Raw genomic sequence first — 9377 nt, forward strand, 5'->3', positions numbered from 1 at the left:
TTCATGTTGGAGACGCAACTTGGCTAGTGGAAGAGATTACCGATGGTTGCGTGCAGGCATTTGTATGTTTGACATATAATTACAAAATGAGTTTTAATCAACTTGTGTTGTTTTTAATTGAATTTCTATTATTAGTGTTTAAGAGAAATACTTATTTTTAAACATGGTAAAATGTCATGTTTAAAGACATTACATTTATTTTGAATAAAGGGCATGAGGATGGTTAAACTTTATGATATAGCCATAGAAGTTGGTAACAAAGAAAAAGTTTTGTATGGTTGTAGCTGATACAGGCCCAAGGCCAGACAAACTTGCAAGTCCACAAGAAGAGACTGGCCCACTGCCAGGTAGTCCACGGCCCAAAAGAATGATACGCAAGCCCAGCAAATTTGAGGAGTAACAAATTGTTTTCTTGTTCCTGAATTAATGCATGCATACTAGGTCAAATAAAAGTGGTCCCACTAAACCACTACTGCATATTTCCATGTTTCCCATTTCCCTGCATTTTAGTAGCTGCACGTTTCCATTTTGCAAGTGTTTGTTTTCATTGTTCATGTATTTAAGTTTGGAAGTTGAATGAAAAAATCGTCAGAAAATTGTTCCAAAGTTTGTTCTTTCCTTATCTTAATTTTCTTGGAAATTTACCCACTCTAAGGGTTAACATTGGTGCTTTCATTTTCCATCCTCAATGCCTCCACGCAAAGACCAGACCTCTGGTGAAGAGGGATTACAAACCCTCCTCGACCGTATCGACTCCAACGCCGCCCAGACCGCCGCCCAAATCAGTGCCCAATTTGAAGCTCTTAACACCACCATCACCACTCTCGCAACCGCCATCTCCCAATCGAACATTGTTAACCATGGACCCACACCACCCGGACCTACACCACCTGGACCAACAACCGGTCCCCTTCCAGCATCGACACACAACCTCCGGCCACCTAAAATTCTCCTCCCGACCTTTGACGGATCCAATCCCCTCGATTGGATTTTCCAAGCCGATAATTACTTTACTTATTACAATATTCCCGTTGCTGAACGCCTTTCCTTGTCCGTCTTTTACTTTACCGGCGAAGCTCTTAGTTGGTATAAGTATTTGTCTAACAATAAGCTGTTGGGTACATGGCCAGAATTTGTCCGTGCACTCGAACTTCGTTTCGGTCCTTCGGATTTTGAAAACCACCAAGCGACTTTGTTTAAACTCAAACAAACGTCCACTGTTCAAGCCTTTCAAACCGAGTTCGAACGTTTAAGTAATTTTGTCACCGACCTCACACCCGCGCCCTACTCAACTGTTTTATTTCGGGCCTCAAACCCGACATACAAGCAGAGATGAGCATCCAGAATCCCCAAACATTAAACCAAGCCTATGGGTTAGCCAAGAAGATTGAAGACAAATTGGCTGCCTCCTCCAGATCTCGTTTTTCCACCTTTTCCCGTCAAACCACCTCCACACCTTCCTTCTTTCCTAAATCACCCACACCTTCCACAACCACCTCAAACACCGACCCTATCCTTCCCTCACCACCTAAACCGAACCCCCTGCCCTTCACTCGTTTATCCCCAGAAGCCTTACAAAAACGCCGAGCCGAAGGCTTATGTTTCAAGTGTCCGGAGAAGTACACTCCCGGCCATAAATGTAACCCACCACAATTTCTCATGATTGTGGAAAATGAAGACTTTCCTTCGGAAGACGTTACCGAACCAGAAGTCGTTGACACGAAACCCGAAACCACGACCGAACCTTCCCCACAATTTCTCGCTTTATCTCATGCCGCCTACTTCGGGTTATTTTCGTCCCGCACCCTGCGTGTCACTGGGTTCCTTTATGGGCACCCCGTTACGGTACTTGTGGATTCCGGTAGTACCCATAACATCATTCAGCCACGAGTCGCTTCATTCGCTAATGTCACCTCCAGTCCAATTGAACCCTTCTCCGTTATGGTCGGTAACAGCCAACTAATTACATGCTCCGGTTACTGCCCCGAGGTACCACTTACCTTAAACAAAATCGCATTTTCCATTCCTTTTTTTATCCTACCTGTCGAAGGTGCTGATATTGTTCTTGGGGCTGCATGGCTTAGCACCCTTGGGTCCATCATTGCTGACTTTGCAATTCCAAAAATCTCTTTTACACACAAAGGCAAAGAATGTACCTTGATTGGGGAACCGTTGACTACACAAGTTACACCTAGCACCCTATATAACCTTTTAAAACAACAATATGTTGCCTCCTTACACACCCTAGTTTTTCATCATGAGCCTAGTAACCCTACCCCTCCTACGCCATTAACCCATAATGATGCACACATCCAAACACTTCTTCACCAATTTAAAGCACTTTTCGATCCACCCCATACTTTACCACCTTCCCGCCCATTTGACCACCATATTCCAACCATTCCTAATACCAAACCGGTTAACGCCCGCCCTTATCGATACCCACACTACCAGAAACGAATCATGACCGACCTCATTAACGACATGCTCAAAGATGGCGTGATTCAACCGAGCACTAGTCCTTACTCTTCTCCGGTCCTTTTGTGTAACACCTCGAAAAATTTCGTCCAATAATGTCTTGACACGTGTCATAAGGGTCCGGTATGTGAAAACATACTTTAGAGGGACTAAAAGTGACAAACAGTGAAAACTATGGAACGTAAGGGTCCAAAGTGTCAACAATGGATAAATAGACTCTATGATAACCCTACATAATGTTCATAACCTTAAACGGATGGTTCATGGATCATACGAAGCGAGAAATGCACAAAAGTGAGGGATTACAAACTATAGGGGCCAAAAGTGTCAACATGTTGAATTTATACCTCTGAGTGAACTTTTGGCAGACCCGAAGCATTGTAATGCTAAAATATACTCACTAGAATATGTGGTAAAAATTTCGTGAAGTTTCGTTAACGTATGAGAAAGTTATGGCCAAAACCGTACTTGAGGGGCTAAAAGCGTCAACGTCGAATTTCATGGCTTTTCGGTTGAGCGCAAAGTTATCCGAGGACATTACCATGTTGGTAAATGTCCCAAGGTTCTTAAAAACCAAGTTTGGGGTTTTCGAGTCAAAATAACTAGCCGAAACATCGCGTGCAAGAACAGGGACCAAAGCTGCCAAGTTTGAAACATTTTTGGGCCTGCAGACCCCAGGCGACCCGCCTGGGAATCCTTAGGCGGGCCGCGTGAACCCCCCAGCATCAGAACTTCGTGAAAATTGCAAATTTGGTTCGAATTTGAAGTGGTAAACAGCTGTTAGCACCTCCTTTTGCACCAATAAACTTCCTTGCATGCCTAGGCCTACTGGGAGCTTGCTATAACATCTGAATTCCTCCATAAATTGATCAAAAGGATCATTTCTTTGGCACTTGCATTGTGATCAAGAACACACACATCTTGCAAAACTCTCAAGACTTCTCCAGGAGCTTTCTGATCATCAAGGCAGACTCCAAGTGCTTGCTAGGCTTCATTAGGACCTTGGTAATCCTTTATATCATCCTATAATTCGTTCTAGCATAGATTAATTGCTAAAAGTCAAACTGTTGTTCTTATACTTTGACTTTCTGATTAAACGAGTTTTACTCAGTCATTTCTCAAATTGAAACCACAAATATGTTGGTATTTATGTGGGAAACAAACCCTCAAAAGGGTATTCTCTGATTCCCACTTTGTGCATGCTAATTGTCGAGTCAAACTTGTTTCTAAAAAGTCAACAGAAGATGTTTTTGCAAAAATAAGCTTAAATGGTAATGTAGAGGACATGCAATCTGTTTGATCATCATAAATAACTTATAATACATGTAAGAAGGTGTTTTATCATAATAAACTCGACAATCTTTAGTATAAATACGAATCGGAACCGAAAGTGTTATAAAACGACTCTTTCGTAGACTATCGATTCGGATTCGTACATGCATGTTTGAGACCTGTATTGGAGAGTACTTTGAACCATTTTTATTTTGGTAAAACTCTCTGGAATTTTTATATCTCGAGTCTATTCTTAGCCGATTCATTTGCATGTTCCGATTTATGCTCAAAGTTGACTATTTTGCCCTTTTTGATATAAACGCGATTTTTGGAAAAGTGAAAGAGTAGAAATCTTTATTTCTAATATATAAACTTGCACCAAAAATTTGAGACCCGTTGGTGGTCCAGACTTTGAATTATGGCCGATAGCGTAAAACTATATCTTAAAGTTACATAAACGGCGCATTTCGCATATGACCCATTTCAGGCCACGTTTTGATACAAAACTTTTTACCCACTGATGTTATATAATATTTTGGGATTTTTGATGATTTTTATTTGATTTTTGGCTGAACGGATCATACGTCGCTAAGTCGATTCGGTGGATGCCGGTTTTGACCGTTTAAGCCATGAAATGAGTTTTATACATCCTTTTGACCTCAAACCTTTTTCTACTGATCTTATTCGTTAAATAATTTATTTTGAGCGTTCTGGAAATATAAAAATCTCAGCTTTCTTTTGAAAACCCGGAAACGGCTCTAAATCGCATTTTTAGCGTTTTTAGCGCATAGTAAGCGTTATACTCATTTTAAACATATAAGACTCATACCTACTAATGTATTTGGTATATTTTCATATAATAACAGTAAGTATAAATGTTTGAACTCAGATTTCCAGTTTTGGCATTTTTAGCCCTTGTGAAATTACTAAAATACCCCTACGGTGCATAGATTGATTTTAAATGTTAAGTTTGGTATATGGGTCATACCCTACTGTTATAACATGTTAAATGAAGTATATTTACTGTATAATTCAGACCCGTAACTCAGATTTCCAAATTGACTTTTTTATAATCTTTTAAATGACCAAAATGCCCTTCTAAGGCATAAATTGAGTTTAAAATTATTCGGGGCATAATAGAACATAACTTACTGATATTATATCACATTTAAAGCATATTATCTCGGGGAACTTGCATATGACCCTGTTGCCTACCAGTAACGCTCTTTTAGCGCTCGGTTCGGTTTATGTAACTAGTTTGCATAAATTGACCGAATCGTGCCAAACGTTATCATGTTTGTCTTAAAATCCAGAATGTATTTAGTATACCCATATTATACAAGTATTCAAACTTGCCGGGTCTAAATCACATTCTATCCGGTCTTTCGCTTAATCGTGCGCTTGTACCGTATCGCCCTTAAAACTAACCGGTCAAAGCTTAGGCTTAATTAAAGACCCGTTAGTATTCTAATTGGTTATTTATACCATCGTTCCAAACTAGAGCTTTCCGGTAAATTGTACCTACGCTTACTTAGGAATACGGCTGAGTTATTATTCTTGCTATTTAAGACAGGAGCTAGCTCAGGTAAATACTTTTAACTTATTTTCCCTTATACGGGCTTGGGATACGGTATTATAAAAATACCGCTTGGTCGGGTGTAGAAACTGTTTAATCGGAGATGATTAAATTGCATAATCCCGTTTTAATCTGTGTTGATTGATAACAAATAACATTGGGGGTTAATGACCGTGTCCTGGATATCCTTGGCTCATTTTAAAAAGTGAATGGCCACGACGTAAGCACAAGGTGTAGGCAAAACACCTCCTGTTGCATATGTATAACGTATACTCACTCGTGAGATTATCTTCTTGTGAGATTATATTTGTGGTGTGTCGATTAATCTTGTCCGGCTTGTATTGTATAATCACCGGCCCTAAATGTTGGACAACCATGTAAATCGGATACAAGATTTTTATTAATAAAATTGTCCCAAGTATAACGATTAATTTTGCCTCTGTGCATTTTAAATCAATGTGTCAAGATATTTTGTGCCGTTTGCACTCGAATCACTTTTCAAACTCTTTTTCCAAAATGAGTCAGTTAATTGTATTTACCAGTGTAAACTGACGTATTTTCCAAAAGGTTAAGTGACAGGTACTATGCGTAATTGGCTGGGAGCTCGGGGCGTCACTAGGGAATCTTGCAAGTCCTAGAGGCCTAAAGTCTATTGAACAGTTTTCTTTTATTGATCCGCCTGTGGATCCTTTACCTTCCGTTGTAATACTTTGACATTACTTATATTCGGAATGTAATATATTTATCCTTTGCTTCCGCTGTGCATTTATATATATTGTGTTGTTTGTCTATGATGATGCCAACTACGTCACTATACTCCCCACCGGGCCCACCGGTGACACGTGGAAAATTGGGGTGTGACAGGTTGGTATCAGAGCCAACATTGAGTGAATTAAACACTATCCTAATGTGTTTAATCTCAGTGACACAATTGCACATACTTGAGTCTAGACTTAACATAGGAATACTCCCGATTCTAATCTGGAATTTACTGCTTCCGATTATTTTTATATTGGATACGTCGCCAAGCGAAGAAGCCGTAATAGGAGTTCTCCACACCGGAGCCCGAGATGCTGAGTCTCGTACCGCGGCTAAAATGGAACGAACATCCAAGGAGAAAGCATTCAGAAATAAGATGAAGAAGAAACTCCTTTTACTGAAAATCGTTTTCCTTATTAGTCCTTATAAGGACATAATTATCTTTTAATGCCTGCGGGCCAAACTTATTTAAAACATCCATTAGTGATGTAGTGCCTACGGGCCAAACTTATTAAACATCCAATAGTGATGTAGCGCCTACGGGCCATACTAATTGTCATATAAGACAAAAGGCAGTGGTGGTCTATGATTCCCTGTCAAGAAAAGGTAATGAACTTTGATTCACACCTAAATGCCTCGATCCCAGACGATCATGGCTTATAAATTAAACTTGTCCTCGTGACTAAGCCTTTTGTGCTATTACTAAATGCCTCGATCCCAGACGATCATGGCTTATAAATTAAACTTGTCCTCGTGACTAAGCCTTTTGTGCTATTACTAAATGCCTCGATCCCAGACGATCATGGCTTATAAATTAAACTTGTCCTCGTGACTAAGCCTTTTGTGCTATTACTAAATGCCTCGATCCCAAACGATCATGGCTTATAAATTAACTTGTCTACGCGACTAGGCCATTTGTGCTATTATTAACTTATAAATTAGGATTTATGATAAAATCCTGAATAAAATAAATATCCTTCCTTCCCTGCCAGTAGGCATTTTTAAAAAAAAGAATCTTAAAGGTGAAATCTAGCCTACGCGGCCAAGATGGTGAAACCTACCCAAGGGATTCAGATCCTTGTTAACGCCTAAGAACGTGTTAGCACTCCTGACAAATGTGATTCGATAAATCACAACAATCAAACATATATTGGATTCTTCCAATTTTCTTATCTAGCCTAGTGATTTAGAAATCATGGCTTGTGTCATCCTATAAGATGATCACATTATAAACATCCGATAGTGATGAAGTGCCTCCGGGCTAAACTGGTTGTCCGATAAGACAACGACAGTGGTGGTCTTGACCTCCTGTCTAAAAGTGTTGGACCAGGTCCAAGCATAATAGTCGGTAGGATCCATACGATCTCGACTAATAACATCTGAGAAGATGATCATATTATAACCATCCCTCAGAAGGGGAACGCCCACGGGCTATGCCTATTGTCCTAAAGGACAAAAGACAGTTGAAGTCTACAACTCCCTGACAAGAGAAGGTAATGAACGTGATTCGAACCTTAAATGCCTCGATTCTCTGAAATCATGGCTTACCAAAATTTAGAACTGTCCTTGTGACTAGGCCTTATGCGCCACTTTAATATCCTTAATGTTTTATAACTAGGATAAATTATAATGGAAAATACTAATTAAATATAACTAACAAGTTAACCAATATGGTTTATATTACCATGGTTGATAAATCGTCAAAGATGATGATTCCATAACAATCTCTAAATAAATCATTGTTAATAATTATGTAGCAATCAAGCTACATGGCTGGATTAGATGAAGTTAACAGTCGTTTGAAGGAGAGCAATGATACTACCGGAATTAATGTAACTGGAGCAGAACTGCAGGCAATAATAGATTATGCTGTTACTCGAGCTCTTGATCGACAGAATGATGAATCAAATGATACCCACTCCAAGACTCTATCTATGGCTCGTAGTAAGCCCCCTCCTAAAACATATGAGTCAAGGGGGGACGATGATCATGACTTGTCAAATCAAAGGAGTGTTCCGTCTAGACAAGTTGTGTTTCATCAAGAGGCACCAGTTAAGACCTGTTCATATAAATATTTTATCTCTTGCAAGCCCAGAGACTTTACAGGAGAAAATGGGGCCATCGATTGCATGACATGGCTCGATGAGATGGACGCCGTTGTTGACATCAGCGGTTGTGTGGAGCAAGATGTTGTGAAATTTGTTTCACAATCATTTAAAGGAGAAGCGTTGGCATGGTGGAGATCATTGCTCCAAGCCACGGGGAAGGTTCTACTCTATAACCTATCTTGGGGTCAATTTGTTGCTTTAGTCAAGGAAAACTATTGCCCTCAGCATGAAGTAGAAAAGATAGAATCAGACTTCTTGACTTTGGTCATGGAAAATTTGAATTGTCCGGCATATGTGACGAGTTTCAACACTATGTCCCGCCTAGTTCCTTATTTAGTCACCCCTGAACCTAAACGCATAGCGCGTTTCATTGGAGGCCTAGCACCAGAGATAAAAGGAAATGTTAAAGCATCTAGGCCAACCACATATAGGTCCGCGGTGGACTTATCCTTATCTCTCACCTTAGATGCAATCAGACTTAAGTCTGTTAAGGCTTCTGGCGAGAGAAGAAGAGAAAGAGAGGAGGAAAACTCTCATCAAACTAACAAGAAGAAGAAGGGAAGCTCGGAGCATGGGAAAGATTCCGAGTTGAGGAAGAACTCGAGTCAGTCTGATAACAGACCCAAATGCAATAACTGCAAAAAGCAACATTTTGGAAGATGTACAATAGACCCACGCGCTAAATTGTGTGGAATTTGCAAGACCAAAGGCCACAAAACCTTAGATTGCAAGGGGTTAAAGAACGCCACATGCTACAACTGTAACGAGGAAGGGCACATCAAAACCAACTGCCCAAAGCTTATAAAGAAGCCTGAGAGGCCAGGGAAAACAAATGCATGAGTCTTCCGGATGAATGCTAGGAAGGATAACTATATAGCAGGTACTTTTCCTTATCAAGCAGTTTATGCAGAAATTTAATTGATACTGACACATGTGATTCAATAATGAACGATCACTGTTGAGAACTGTTGTCTCCGTCTTAGTAGGACTTCGGTCCTTTTATACGAAGAAGGAACTGGCCGATGATACTTTAGAAAATGCTCCAACAAACCTTAGATGGATATTTTATATCTAAATAGGAATCACTCTTTTCTGATATTCCTATGGCAAGCTTTCAAGCTACCTAAATTCTTTAATATAATAAAGACAGATGTGACGTTTTGATTCTCTGTCAGAAAAGTAAT

This window comes from Helianthus annuus, chromosome 7 (assembly GCF_002127325.2).
Source record: "Helianthus annuus cultivar XRQ/B chromosome 7, HanXRQr2.0-SUNRISE, whole genome shotgun sequence".
Taxonomy (NCBI): Eukaryota; Viridiplantae; Streptophyta; class Magnoliopsida; order Asterales; family Asteraceae; genus Helianthus; species Helianthus annuus.